This window comes from Fundulus heteroclitus, chromosome 19 (assembly GCF_011125445.2).
Source record: "Fundulus heteroclitus isolate FHET01 chromosome 19, MU-UCD_Fhet_4.1, whole genome shotgun sequence".
In the NCBI taxonomy this organism is placed as follows: Eukaryota; Metazoa; Chordata; class Actinopteri; order Cyprinodontiformes; family Fundulidae; genus Fundulus; species Fundulus heteroclitus.
Window position 1 is genome coordinate 13,805,142 of NC_046379.1, and position 16,273 is coordinate 13,821,414.

Genomic DNA, 16,273 nt, shown 5'->3' on the forward strand with positions numbered 1-16,273 from the left:
TTCCAATGGTAAGTAGGTAATGCTGCATTGTCTTTGTTGCATGTACCAACATCTACTCAGTCTAAAACTGGGAGCTTTTATTTAAAAGTCACGTAGTTTGGCTGAGCTTTAAGTAATTTTCCAGTAAATTACGTGTTTTTGTAAATTCTGTCATTAGTGGCCATACCTTTGCTTTTTTAACTAACCATTTACTCTGGCATCTGCTAGAGGCATGTAGTAGAGTAGCTCTACAACTGAAAATGGTTCAGTACAGCTTGGCCCTCTAGTAACTGGCAGTCGGGCCCAGCGTTACAGGATGGTAAAGATCACATGGTGCACTCCAAAGCCAGTTTCACACTGAGTATTGGTTGTCCCAGTGGGAGCAACCTAGTGATGCAAACAGCCCGGTCTGCCTATTTTGTTTTAACCCGGGCACCGACTTAAATTTAACATGAGCCCTTTTGGCCAACCGAGCCATTTGGCCCCAAAGAATTTCTCTGTTGATCCCAACTATCCACCCTGAAACAGTTTAGTTATTTCCGTTGGTCCAACAAACATCCCTCCTGTTTTATTACCCTTTTTTTAAACAGAGAAAGTCACCAAATAGTAATGCAAAAAGTTTTAAATGTCAGGAAACACTATCTGAACATGAAATTACTTTCTTTGAGTACACATGGATAAGAAGATAGATGTATGCGAACAAACTGCCACTAAAGTTGCTTTTATCAGTTTAGAGGCAAAATGGTTGTTTGTGTGCTGAATAAAACAATCTAGTTAGTCCTGGGTAAAACATCTTTTTTTTTTTTTACATCATGCATCGCTTTGAAATACAGCAATTATTAGTAATCCTCCTTTTGCAGCTTACTTGGTTAACAACTATACTGACACGATATGAAACATTAAAAGAAACCATCAAATGAACTGTAAATATCTGAAAAAAATTTAACTGACCAGGGAGACCTTTGCAACAACCATATCCAGCTGGAACTTATGGGATCCTTCTGTCTTTGTCAAAATCAGCCTTGAATTTCCAAGGATAAGTCAAGTCACGACTTGGTGGGTGAGGGTCAAAAACACGCGATGATACACGAGTCCATCATCCAGTTTCCAAAGCGACCCTGGGATAAATTATAGATTTCAGGACAAATTGATAGGGTGAGAGCAGATAAGGAACACCACATGTTTTGGATGTGAAGTGAGTAAAACAAGGGCGTTCCAGGCAGTAACCTTAAAATTCATCATGCAAGTTGTGTGAATGTTTGTGGGATCAAAATGTGTTGGTGGTTTCGGTCATAAAACACACACATGAAGATCGTTATATGGCAACTTTGAAGAGACAAGAGTGTACATCATACAGATAGAGACATGCGGGGTAACTATTCTGTGAGGAAAACTCTTTTCCTCTGAAAACTGGTGATTTATGCTCCTTAAATAAAAAAAAACATCATTCACTCTTGGTTTCTGGCCCAGACCAGTTTAATTAATGGCAAGCACACCAACTCCCATATGTGGAACATGCCTAGGAGTTTGCTTGTCTTCATTACAAAAGCAACTCCCAGTTTCATTTGACTTAGTGCCTCCATCATATGAGTCAATATTGGTAAATTTGTTAGAAAAAATACTTCTGCTCGTCTCCATTTACACACTGTCAGTCAGAAGTTTATATATAAACTCATTAATGGCATGAAGGCCACAATAGTTTTGTGTTTTATTTCATTTTTTCACATTTTCGGTCTCAATTCACACATGCCACATAGAGAAGCTGGATGCCCACATGTGCCAGGGCAGTTTTAATCCACTAAAAATAATATGTCAGGTGGGTACCCTAATTACGTGACGGCCTCTAAAAAGTAAAGATTGTTTCTGGCAAGTATATGGGCCACATCAGTAAAATGTGAACTTGTATTTGTATGATCTTCAGCTATTTGGATTTTATGCATGGGTGAGTGGAGGTGTGTGAAATAGGAGTGTGAGTTTGTAGCATAGAGAACTCTACCAGTTTTGAGTTTTAAATTATACATTTGAGCCATTATTTTTTCCAGGGTGGAATGAGGACGCAGCATACAGCTCCCATAATTATTTTATGTTATATTTTATTTACTGTCATATTGTTATGTAACCTAAAATGTCACATTTTTAAAGAAATTGGACAAGATGTTTAGCAACAATGGATCTAAAAAGGGACTAATGTTTGAGGGAGTCAAAGTGAGGCTTTCAAACTGAGGAACACCACAAGAGGTGTCTAGTATGGTGGCGGTCGCTGTTCTTCAAATCAAAGAAAATAAATGGTTCAAATGCGTCAGTAAAAGTTCAAAATTCAGATGACATTTAAACTCATGATGAGTTTATGTAAACCTACGATCAACACTCAATGTCTCAATAACAATTCATCCACGTGCTGGTGGCCTGAGTAAGGTAGTCCTGTTTTGTGGTGTATCCCTTACAAGACTATATTGGGGAAAAAGCCAAGCATTGTAGGGGTTTGGTTTAAACATCTTCCTGCCAGATGTCTTTTGTTTTTCCTCTGCCTGTGGCAGATCAATGCAAGAATTTGTGACTGAGTAATGTCATGTTTATTCAGCAAGTTTTATCTCATCAACAAGCAATACAAGTTGATATTTCCAACAGCTGTCGTCCACTTTTCAATGCTCTGGATGTTTTTAACAGCTGGGTAAGTGATGGGATGAATAAAAAAGCATGTGCAAAAGTTGTGAGAATATTTACATACATCTGAGGGGCTTTGTGGGATTTGTTTGCATGATTTGGGTTCTGATGCTGTAAGAACTGCACTCCCTCTGTAAACACACTAGCGTCTGTACAGAGAGAGCCTCTCACAGAGAATATACAGCAGTTATTCCTTTCTAGATCCTTTCAAGATGTCCAGAGCAATGTAAACCTTTCTAGTAATTATTCTGCAGCAAAAACACTGAGTTAACAAGAGGAAGAGGAACTCCGGACTGAAATAGGAAATTTGGTGAAATAACATACTGTGAGAGAGAAAAAAAAGACATTGAAAATAGATACACACTGAAAAATGGGTTCACAGTAAGGTAACATTGGTGATCCTGCAAAGCTTGCAGATAACCACTGGAGTGTTTTTTTTTTTAATATTAAGAGAAAATTCTGTATTTCTGTGGGTTCTCAAAACAGTGACGGGTAAAAAAAAATCCATTAATTTTAATGCATTGGTCCATTAAAATGGATCTTAATTCATGATAAAATCCCAGCATTTGTCTCTATTGAGGTGCAATACATTGTGGTGCAAATGTTTGGTGATCCTGAAACAGCTGTGAGAAATGCAAACTAAATCCTTCTCAGAGGTCCATATCCAAGAAAATACTGTACAACCTACCTGACCCTTGGTTATGCTTGAAAGATGCAAAGAGTAACTCTCTACATCCCTATTACTTCTTCACTTTCTCTTTTCTTCACTTTGCAAATTCAGCGATTACTCGATTCTGTCAAAGACAGCAGAGTCTCACCTTTGAAACATCTTTTCCAGCTGCACATGTGTAGGTACCCCTGTTTAACCACTGATCAAAGTATCTGTCGCTATCCACGGCAGATACTGGCTTCTTAGTGCACCCTGAGGGCCAAACAGTCTGTAGTAACAGAATTTGAAAAGCAGTGAATTTCAAGCCCAATGTTAAAGGATGCTACGTATTCTAAAACTAAGATGAGGTCCAATTCAGATGAAACAGTTCAGTATACATGACACAAAAGTTTATGTCTACACCATAGTCAATGTCCACTTAGTTTATATAATAGAATTAATAGGTTGCACACAACATTTCAATAATAATCGTATTTCATGTTGTCAAAAAAAGGTACTGCCCGGACTCTGGGTTTGCCTTTGGCCAATGAGAAATGTTTACACCCGAGAGCAAAGCAGTGACAACACAAACATTTTTGCCGGACTTTCATCGATAAGTCGTAAACATTGCACTTCCGCATTTCAGCATGCTTTCAAAGAACAGCTCCGTTTGTTGTTTGCTGACGGACCATCACTTGCCCTTTGTTTTGAGGATAATAATTTTTAATATGTTGTCTCCCTGGAGCTTCAGCAGGCTAACTGTCCACGAAGTCTCATCCTTTCCCGTTTCCACCACCGAGGAGGTCGCGAGGGTTGCTTCCCTCTTGGCATCAGGTTTGGCAGGTGATTTACTAAGTCCTAAATGATAATAAAATTTAAATAAATGTTGTGATAAGTTAATTCAGCCTCTACTATAACATTATTATTTAGCAACTTGTGGATATAGCCTACAGACCGCCTATAGTGAGGCCAGCAAAGATTTCTGTTGTGATAACAGCAGGTGGCTGTCAGAAGACATCAGACGTCTCCTTTTCCTCGGGATGTCCTACTTTTGCTGCGATCAGATTCGTTTTCCGGGCCGGATCGTACACACATCCACCATTCAATGACTTACTTTGTCATTTCTCTGTTTTGAAATGCCTATCCCCTTGCAGATTTCTTCTTAGGAAAAATGCATAAAGTGACTGAATCTCCATTTCCAATCACACTTCATTCCATCAAGGAGGTCCAATGTCCATGAAACGTGATGTCATGCCATAAAACTGTATGTCGTTGTAACAAGATATTTTCTTATTATGACGAGAAAGCTTTCTTATTTTTACGAGAAAAATATCTCGTTATAAGGAGAAACGGCTACATAATATTTTTTTAAATTGTGTCAGTTCTATGCTTCCATAATTCTGTAACAAAAAATAGTGAAACACTTTAAAATCTAAATAATAAAAACAATGAAAAATAATAATTTATCAGTATGTTTTGGGTTCATTCTACACAGTTTGATTAATTTTCCATTACAATAGGGCTTTTCTCAAGTAAGACCTATTAGCTCCACCCCCTGGAAATCAACTCCAGTTACCAAGATGAGGATGTCCGAGGAGCTTCATTTCAACATGCTTCAATTGAGAAGCACAGCGTCGAACAACTGAGACGTTGGTTGAAATGAAGAGGCCTGAAATTTGGTGGAAAGAAAGCTGTATTAGTAGAAAGGTAAGGTTGTCTTTTGCTAGAAGAGAAGTTGGGCTGTGTGGTAGCTAAGCTAGACCCAGCCAAGCCATTTCCAGTGTTCTCCCGAACAAAAATATAAACCTAAACATTCCACCTAACGTTAATTGGCTCCGCCGACGCTCTGCCTGTTCTAAATTTAGTAATTTGACATAATTTGAGGATTGCCCCATTGAGTAGCAAATCAGTGGGGGCAAGATATAATAGCAAGGCAGCCCCACAGTTCAAAGTGATGTAATTTGTAGATTCACCAACATAACAACAACCTAGAAAGCTGCTCTGTTTATGTTGTCAGCCTCAGAGTAAAAGAAGAGAGCCAGAGAAGGTCGTGGGCAGCTAGCTAGGGTTAATAGTGCTTATTCACAATAAATTCACAATAAATTCACAGTAAATCGGGCGTACAATGATTTAACAGTTGAAGATTAACAGTCTTATGACGTCACACTTTCATTGTTACTCAGAACAGTTGAAATTGCAAGCATGCAGGTACTAAAAATAGTGACAAACCGTTACAAAAGAAAATGCCGAAAAAGCAAGTCAACCCAAGCTAAACCAAACTGAGTTGGTACTAGTTGAAAAGGGGCAATAGACAAGCAGAGCTACAAACGTCTAACATTTAAATCCAACAAATGTTTCTTTCTGACATCACAGCACAAATATTTTATTTACCTGAGAAGCTGTTTCACAGAACTCTCAAGCCTCACGCTATGACTGTGAGACCTGTATTTTGCTGACTTCACACGCTACACATTGCATTCCTCACACTCACATACTGAAAGGGCTGAGAGGAATCCATCGACTGTCCGTTCAGAGGTCAGTCTAAGCCCTGCCTTCTGCACAATGTTTTGGCCTTTTCGACAGCGTGGTGGGTTCCTGTAGTTCCTGCTGCTGTTAGCATTAAAATAGTAGCGGAAGAGCTAATCAACCCTCAGCCTGCCCACCGACAGCATTGTGCGCTGATCAAACACCCTTACTACACAGGATTATTAACCCATCTCACTCTAAACTTATCAGACAACTTGAGAGGTTTGATGTTTCATCAACTGATATGTTTAAACTGAGTAGCTGTCAGAAGCACAAACTTGTAGTTTACTGAAATTAGGTGGAATTAAAAACATTAACTGGCATTATATATGCCAGCAATTTATGCAAACTAAAATGGAAGACTTATACAGATGTAAATAAAAGAATGCACTCCTCTTCTAAACAGTCCTTATAAATTGGGATCCATGGTATGCAGTTTACAGTGTTCTGCTGTCATTTCACCCAGTATTTTACTTGTCCATGTTGCATGCTGTCGCGGTTTCATTTTATTTTTATTTTTTTAATAAAAGGATCAACTGATCACCATCTAGCAATGAAATTGCAATGCTCTAGCAGCTTTCAATTGGTCAGACTTATAAGAAAAGTTATATTTTAAGTTACACTTTAGGTTTCAGGCATCCAGCAACTTGAGGTGAGTGAAGCATTTGGACAGCATACAGTGCGCTCAAGTATTGTTATTATTGTTTGGTCCTTGCAGCGATATTCAAGTTGCTGTTGTGCTGATTCTACAGATTTGGAGAACAGGGTGTATAAAAGTAGCAATGCTAATGCAATAAAAACATTTTATAGTCCAAAAATTCCTTGAAACCCAATAGAGTAACTGGGGTACGAGGTTGAACGAAAACAGCACAGATTATCTCCAATAGTGATATCTCCAGACCAAATGTAACAATACACAGAAACTGGAACAATCACCACTTTGCTTCTACCAAATTATAATTGCATGTATTTTTCAGGGGATTTGATGACAATCATTCAAATATCACAGGGAATGAACATAAAAATTGTCCATGTCAAAATGTATATAATATATGGAATAGTGGCTATTTTAGTCCTGAACCATGTCTAATACACATATTGCTCTGAGAAATCAAGACCCTCTCCAGAATTTAAAATCCATGGTGTCAATAAAAGAATGTCATGCCATGAAATAATGAGAGGCAGTCTGTATTTGGCATCAAACTGTGTGAACCGCTGTGAAGTAATGCAGTGAGAACCCCTGTGAGAGAGTTGCAGAGATCAAACCGAAGGCAGAATAAGCTGCACTGTTGCGGCATCCCTCCACCCACACACTCACTCTGCTCACTCACATGTGCGTACTGTCATCATCCTCTGCTGGAAAATGTGTATGCACACGTAATGTAGGTCTGATCACATGCATGAGTATTTGTCCCACACATACTCGTCATTAATTTATCTTCATGTCACTCTTCCCCCTAGTTGTTTTTTTTCCTCGCATTATCACAATCCCTCAAATCTTCTTTTGATATCTTCCATTCCTTTCTCTCCCACTCACTCAGAGTCAGTAAAACATGCACATGCACCCATCTATCCGCCCACAATCGCTGTTGGCACGGGTGAGCCCCCAACAAGCAGGACGGCTTGGCATGGGGCTACGCAAAGAAACACACAAAAAAAAAAAAAAACGTTGAGGCACCTCTGCCTAATGCTGTCTCCATGGCAACTAAGGGAGACGGGCCCTGCAATGTAGTGCCAAACAAACACAGGATTTTAAACCTAATCACAATAATAAGCTGTAAGTGTCCCACTACTGTATACAACACACTTTACTGCATGATGTTAAGCATGGAGAAGCAAGAGCATTCAGTTTTCTATGATTTTCTTGCTGCAATAAAATTACATATTTATGTTTATGCAGCAGTAATGACTATATTTTATCACAAGCACCAAGGTGGGATGTGTGGAACTTCAGGTGGATGTGCTTGTCACAAAAAATTTCACCTTAAAACTAAATAAAACTATACTGTCAAAATAGAATCATAGGCTATATCCCGATTAGGACCTTTTGTCCCTTAAAGCAATCCAAGGGGGGGGTATTCTTCTTTTTAAACCAAGAAAGCTAAAAATTATAAAATGTATGAAACAAATAAATCACTATAAGCAAAACAAAGGCATAATTTCAACACATCCTTCTGACACGAAAGAAGAATTTTTAAGTAATGCTCTCAAAACCAGATTTGGAATGTCATATATGGATGAAGACTATGTTTATAACCACGACAGCTTGAATCGTGTGCTGCCTATGGATTTAAACAGAGAACAGATTTGACTAATAAAAAGATTCATAAACGGAAAATGTCAAATGGATGTTTGGCTTTTGGTGACAGAAATAGGATGCAGTTAGCACTTTTACTGCAAAGACTATCTAGGCAGGAAATGTGGATCCCTGTGTAAAGGGGTAGATGTTCCTCATTCACCAAAAACTGCCGCTTGGGTAAACCTTTACCCCAAAAATTATGCACCAATACAAATTTAAGTAAAGCTGCATCCTAAAGCTGACCAAAGAGAAAACATCCGCTGGTGTCTGCAGATGATGTTAAGTTAATAACTGCTTTCTGCAAACGTTCCAGCAGCTGGTTTAGCCACAATAACTAAACGTAGGAGCATCGCTTTTTTTTCCTCTAGGTCTAACCCAAATGAAAAATATGTTTGACTGCAGTTACTGTCTGATTGTATGGCAGCATTTGAAATTCCCTTCTATCCATTACACGTGTAGCATTAGCTTAAAATGACTATGTAGGACCAGAAATGGATGACTATGGGTCACGTCATCCATTGTCTAAAACTTGCATGCACTGTATGATTGTGGCCTCCTCAGAACATTGCGTGGGCTGCGGGTTGAACAAATAGGGGATCCGTGTAGAACCGAAGCTAGAGCCTTCAATAAATTCAGTGATCTGCTTTTCACATAAACGAACATGCAGACTTTTTTAAACGCAACGGATACAACAATTTTCCCACATCAGGAAACAGGTTTAAATTGTGAAATAGTGCAAACACCATAGCGGGAGGTAAGAGAAGAACACACCATGGACCGTTAGCAGCCATTTAGGACTTCTTTGTGTATTTGTAAGCACTTTAGGTTAAGGAGACTAACACATTTTTTGGCCTTTTCAAGTGTTTCATTATTATGGGATTGAGCAGAAAAAAAATCTTTGCATATCTTGTCAAAGTGTACATTTACAATTTTTAATTTTAATTGCAGCCTCAGCCTTAATTTTGCTTGCTTTCTCTGCAGTGCTGTTTGCACTGCCTGTCTGGGAAGCAGAGGCGGTATAGCAGAGCAGCCAACAGTTTATCATCCTTTGACTCTGTACCAGAGGAATGAAGGTGTGTCAGCAAACTGCTGTTGGAGGTAGGGGAAGAAAAAACATTACAGCTAGGGAAGCTTATTCAAGTGTAACTGTAAAGAAGCTGGACCGAGCGGTGCTTTCAAGTGGCAAAGAGGTTGTTCTGTTTCAGCGCACGAGTCATTTGGCTTTAATCTTTTACCTGTGGCTTAGAAGTTCGGCTTTGGCAGTGGCTCAGGATGCATTTCAACTTATTGACTGCCCAGGGATAGAGAAAGGGGAGAAAACGAGTGTTGGTGGATGACAGACCGAAAATGAATAAAGGGTGGATGGACACTGCGGCTACAGAAGAAAGGAAAGCCTTCTTCTCTTGTCTTTGGGTTTGGTTCAAGATTCCCATCAGGAGAGAGCTCTCCTCTGAAGAGTCAGCTGTTTAGAGCCTCAGTGACACGCAGCGTGTTTGCTGCTGGTGTATGCATGTTTTTGTGGGAGCTCTCAAAAAAAGAGAGGGGCTGAAAGAGTCATTTGGACGCAGTATGAAGTCAAAACTGTTACACCAGCAGATGGATTGAGAAGTGATTCTTGCTCAAGTCCCATGCAAGCACGAGCATATCCAACAAGCATGCGCAGTCTCAACAGAACACAGCAGCGGATCATCTACAGTGGGAGGAATGTCTCATCCTACATTCGAGCATCATACGGACGTAATAGGACACAATCTGTATCAAATTTTCATGTTGTATGATGTAACTTTATCCTTATCAACGATGCAACTATTTTCTACTGTTGGGTTTCATTTATCAATTTTACTGAGAGGTGCATTTCAACAAGCAAAGGTTATTTTGTTTCCCTGACTGGATTCAAATAGGATAGTCAGAGCATGCATTTGAATATGTTTGGGTGTCTCTGTGTTTAACTGTTTTGGATTATGTTTTGGATTTACCCTTAATTATGATTTGTATTATTGCTGATTATGTTTATGTTCTGTAAGAACCCCCTTGAAAATGAGATGATGCATCCTCAAGGGGTTATCCTTGAAATAAACAAAGAAATTGAATGCATTATTTAAATGTATTACACACAGGGAGAATTTCAAGTGTGTAGTAAACTATTGACTATTGTGACTATTGTGGCTTACAACTAATGAAAATCCAAATTTCAGTTTCTCAGAAAATTGGAATATTAAATTATATTATTAGAACAGTATAATATTCAAATAATATTCCAATAAAATAATTTTTGCTACTGAAGTGTTCTTCAGCAGACAGTAATTGATACCACAAGGATGGTAAGCCAAATAAACTTCAGTACTCCAGAAGCAGGGTTTTCATAGGGTGGGGTATCTTGTTTTATTAATGGAAAACTGAATGTAAGGGGAAAAATACATAGGACAGCAATAAACTACGATTTGAGAGGTTTATCGAGAAAAGTTTGTTCAAGAATTTGAGGGGACAATCACAAGGCATGGACTGCAGCTGAAGCTGGAGCTTAAAGAGCCATAGAATACAATGTATCCAGGGTATGGGCTACAACTGTCATATTCCTTGTTTTAATATATTTCTGGCTGTCTTACCTGGACAAAGCAGAAAAATGACTTGCCAGTTGCTCGGTGATGGTAGGAAATTTAAATAGTATTTAATTTGCAAATCAACTTCTCACCGTCTGGAGGAAGAATGAAAAGCCAAAGAATCCAAATGACGGCGTGATGTTTCCACAGTCAATGATTTAAAGAGACAGATCACCTTTTGGTTTTAGTCAACTGCGTTTTATCAAGTCTAAAGTCAGCTGCTGAGAAGCTTTATGGAGATGCTGATTTCATTTTCTAGCAGGATTTGGCATCTGATCACACTGCCAAAAGTAGCTGCTTTAATAAACATGCCATCCTTGTGCTTAATTATCTAACAAACTTGCCTGACCTAAGCACAACGAAGGGTCTGTTCTGTATTGCCAAGAGGAAGATGTGAGACACCAGAAGCATCAACACACATGAGCAGAGGCCACTGTAAGAACAACCTAGACTTCCTCAACGCCACAGCGGGGCTCCAGGCTCATTGCCTCCTCGCCACACAGCATTGTGAACCACATTTTGTGAAAAGGATGCCAGACAAATTTAGTGCATATATCAAATACCACATGGGCATACTTTCTAGTAGTAAAAATGACATTTGGTCTACTGTAAAACTCAAATTCTCTGTGAAACTGACTTTTAGGTTTCTATTAACAGTAATGCAGTTGTTTGTTGTGTTTGTTTGCCTTACAGCAAGGAGGGCCTGAGTCTGAATCATGGCCTAGGGCAGGGGTGTACAAACTTTTTGCACCAAGGGCCAAACTTGCCAAGTTGAAAACAGTCAAGGGCCATTTAAAAAAAATATATAAAAATGGTTATTAATTTTACTGTGAATTTTTTTCTTTACATCTGCTCAGGAATAAACTAAATATATAACATTTGATTGAAACAAAGTAGAAAATATTAAGTTATTGTAGGTCAAAAAAGGTGTCATGTTTCCAGAAATGAGAGAAAGGTGTACAGTTTCTTAACTTTTTGGGTTGAATATTTTTAGTGGTATTGGTCCAAAAATAGTTTTTAGTTCCTTCCCGACCACAAAAAAAAAAAAAAAAAAACTTTCAAAAACAAGTTAAATAAACGGGTGTGTCCAAGTCTGTTCATGAGTGAATAATAGCTAAATATTCGCAGCCCTACTTACTATCTGTACATCAAATAAAAAACAAAACAAAAACACGGCTTATATAGAAAAATACTTTAATCAGTACCTATCACTCTCCATTTAACAAGAAATAATTTTTCCTTGAAGCCCTTAACTTTCAAAAGTTACAAAAAATGTCCTTTTGCTTCTGTTCCTTTTGCTGGAGGGCCAATTTCGTACCATTCTTGAACTGTGGTCGGAGGCCACACTAAATTATTCCAAAAGCCACAAAAGCCAGAGTTCCACTCTCTCGTAATGGCCATGCACTGCTTACTTTTGAATGTTTCAGGAGCAGGGTACCAGGCCGCACTTTGGACACGCCTGGCCCAGGGTCTTCCACCATGTAGTTCTGCACTGCACTCTGGGTACTCCTGCTTCCTCTCACGATCAAAAAATATAAATGACGAGAATTGGCCTCACAAAACTGTCCCCAGGCGTGAGTTTGTGTTAGTGTCTTTGTGCTTCTACTACATACCAGGAGAGATGACACACACTGTATCTTATAATACTGTCACTTGTCCTTTGTTTACAGCTGACTAATGCTTTTCTTTTCCAGCGTTTGAGCTTCAGTGAAGATTGCCGTCAAGGCCGTTGTTGCAAATTCCAACGTGAGGCGCCAAGAACACAAACAGTGGAGTCTTCAATCTGCGGTTTTGTTAGAGTTTTTTTTTTTTGTCCATCTTTCAGTCTTCATAAATAACTATTGGGAAATAGTTGTCTCATTTAGTAAGCAAGTTGCTGCAGTGCATCAGACAGAAGTAATGCATGCAGGGAAGACCCAAACCAAAATCTGGACCATGATAAGCAACAACAGCAAGAGTAGTTTGTTTAAGCAGATTCAGCTGATACTAAATATTCACTTTGAGTAAAACAGTATGGCAGTATTGCTTGGAAGCTGTCCGTGTTTCTGCTTTATTCTGATGCCATGCAGAGGGGCAGAAAGACACAAGCCCAAAGGAGTAGGTTTTCTGACAAGACACTCTTGAACTGTCCCTGTCAGCGGGGTTAATGTAGACTCAGGGCTTGAAATACCACCCCCGCCAATGGACAGATAGGGTAACACTTTAGGTATGACAGAAAAATAAATGGAGGTCACTAGCCTGGCCTTGTGTAAATCATTTGAGATTACAGCTCTGTGTCTTTGTGAGACAAATGTGACTCTTGATGTCCACCGGTCCTCAAAGGAGAAAAAGATTGATCTATTTTTTCCATTTTCTTTTTAAACAATGTCTGTTCATCATCTTAACATTGATAGAATGTGACTTATAGTGCAAACATTACAATTACAATACCCTGCAAATGAGTCCTCCCCCTTGAACCTATTCACGTTTTCTCAAATTCAATCATAAGCCTCAGTTGTATTTAATTAGCATTTTATGTGATAGGCCAATGCAAAGTAGTGCAGAAGTGTGAAGTAGAATGAACATAATACTGTACAAGGGAAACAATTTTCAAATATAAACCTAATAAACATGGTATGCATCTGCATTCACCCCCTTTTTGTTGCCATGGTTTGCTGCACTTCAGCATCCTGGTGAATACAACAACCTACACTTTAATTCAATCCACCAAAATAAAATCTAGTGCAACCAGTTACCTTTAGAGGTCCCCTAATTAGTAAATAAAGCCTACCGGTGCATACTTGTGTCTCAGTGTGACTCCAGATGTACTTTAATGGCTTGGCAAGTTTGTTAGAAAGATATTGTGAACAACCAGCATCATGAAGCACAAATAACCTGGTCAGGTGTGAAGTTTAAATTAATTTAAAGTATGGTAGGTTATAAAACCCCAGCTCAAGCTTTGAGCATCATTGAACAAAGCACTGTTCAATGTGGAAATAAATATGAAAATGGACAGAATATGGCGTAACATGGTTCTGTTTGCATGCTTCAGACCTATTTTCACTCTGGAGGAGCTGTGTGGAGATCCTCGGCTCGTGTTGCTAGGAAAACTATAATGATGCTCCCCACAAAATTGGGCCTTACAGAAGAGTGTCGAGGAGAAAGCCAGCCATAAAAGTTATGTTTGCAATTTTCCATGCAGGGCTATGTGGCACATGTGAAAGATCATGTTCTGGTCAGATGAGATAAACCTCTTTGGACTACAAGCAAAACACCGAGGAGTGGCAGCATCATGCTGGGGGAGGTTGCTCTTCAGCAGGGACATGGAAGCTTGCCAGAGTTTATGGGACGATGCTATATGCTGCAAAATAATTCAAAGCATGGCAAAAATCTAAAGATACAGCCCGACCTAAAAATTAAGTAGTTCAAATGAAAGCATACATAAAAAATTATAATCAACATGACAAGAGTTTGAGACTCTTGCGCAAAAAAGAGGTTTATATCTTACTGGACAGTTTAAATCCCGGTTGAATATTGTGAAATTTAAATCGCTATAAATAATAATTAATGTAGTCCTTATTTCTGCTGGGACAAGCAGCAGTTTTTATTTTAATAAATACATTTATAAGCAGTTACTAACATACATATGCTTCTAGACTTATTGGGCCAGAACTTACAAGCACTTGGAGTAGAAATTAAGCCTATTTTCTGTCATGTTGACATTCGGAAAATAAAATAAAATAAAAATTCATGTAACTGTCAAGATACTGTGCAGTTTAAATCAGGTGACTCTCCTGGCACTGTATCAAAATCTACAATCAGGTGGAAGTTGTTTAAACATGTGTTGTTGAAAGGGTTTTTAAAGCCTAACCAAAGTTATGGGATTTTATGAGGACAAATTAAAGACATTGAAGATGTTGTGCATAAACTAAAAGCAGGAAGGAAGTGCCCTGCAAAAACATTAATTCCCTTAAACATTTTATTTTTACTTTTTGGGGTGGGTGGGGGTTATGTTAAAGCCAAACGCAAAGGAGTTTGGCTTTAACATAACACGTGAATCATAAACAAAATCATACAAATAAAACAAAAAATAACCATGAGCTGTCCCCTTTACTGTAATATCCCTAAATTTAATCCAGTGCATCCAATTTCTCTCAGACGTCACCTAATTAGTAAATACAGTCCACCTGCGGTCCCTTTAATCTCACTATAAATCCTGCTGTTTTGATAAGGTCTCAGAGATTTGTTAGGGAATATTAGTGAACAAACAACATCATTGGCTTCAAGGTACACAGCAGACAGGGCATGGATTTGTGTTGAGGTTTAAAGAAATGTTAGATTAATAAAGAACGCCCGAGTACCTCATGCAATCCACAGTTGAATACATTATCCAAAACAGAAAAGAGTGTCAAAACTGCAAATCTGAAAACTGTAATCCTGAAAACCTAGCATGGTTAAGAGAAGCAACCATGAGGCCTATTGGCAACAGCTATTAGTCTTACACTCCACAAATCAGTCCCTACTACTTTGAACACAGCTTCCCCAGGTGAAAAGTGGCTGTGGCAGCATCATGCTGTAAGCATGTTTTCTTTAAGGCTGCATACAATTGCATGCCAAACTTTTAAAATTGTTGTCATTAACCACTCAATGTCTGAAACATGAGACTTTTTTTTCTTTTTGCTAACTAGATTCTAAATTAAGTAGAGACTATTAAAATGAATATCCCACATGTAGTAAACATAAATGTAGTTATTTGGTGTGCAAATTAGCTTAAGAAAGCAGTAGTTAGCACACCCCAACCATATTTTGATATGTGTTAAATATGCATTTAAACAGGCAATAGTAGTATACATGTGCCATAATGACTTTAAGATGCATTTGTGACTAAAAGAATAAAATATTCTGCATCACCTTAACAGTCACATACTACTGTTGTGTTGGTATATGACATAAAATTTCAATAACAAAAGTCTAGTTAAATTAAAGTTTGAGGTTGGTGTGAAATAAAAAAAAAAAAGGAACTGGAACGTTTTGTTCAGCATGGTGAAAACTTTTTCTCTCGTGAAAATGTGCAGTGTTAACAAGAAAAAAAAAAGAAAGAAATACAAAATGATCATATTTATATTTCTGTCTATCCATTGTCTTCTGCTTTTCTGACATTTGAGTTGCAAGGGTAACAGACCCAAAGTAAAGCATAGACTTTTCTCTTCCCAGCAACACTGTCTGGCTCATTCTTCAAGATCCTAACTCATTTCCAGCCCAAATAGGATATAAAGTTACTCCAGCAGGTTATGGCTCTCTCTGGCTGTTCTTCCATAGGAACATATCCAGAACCCTCCACTGGGAAGAATCCAGGAGACATCTGGATCAGGTGCCCAAACCACCTTAACAGTCTCCTTTCAGTGCAGAGGAGCAGCAGCTCTACTTAGAGCTTCCCAGGAAAGGGAAGCCTCTCACCCTCACTCTCTCTTTTATTCCAGCATTACGTAATGTGGCTTTCAGTTGGTGCATCTCAGAAAAAAAAACTGCGAGTTTAAAGAAACATGAATAGTGATGCATGCTTGAATAGTGTAATTC

The 16,273-nt window shown here is 38.5% G+C and overlaps 1 protein-coding gene across 2 annotated transcripts in view; it reads right to left on the bottom strand.

The window, feature by feature from the left end:
* The window catches only part of dlgap2a (discs, large (Drosophila) homolog-associated protein 2a), a 281,858-nt gene that overhangs the window by 168,805 nt on the left and 96,780 nt on the right, over positions 1–16,273 (bottom strand). The gene's annotated exons all lie outside the window — the stretch shown is intronic.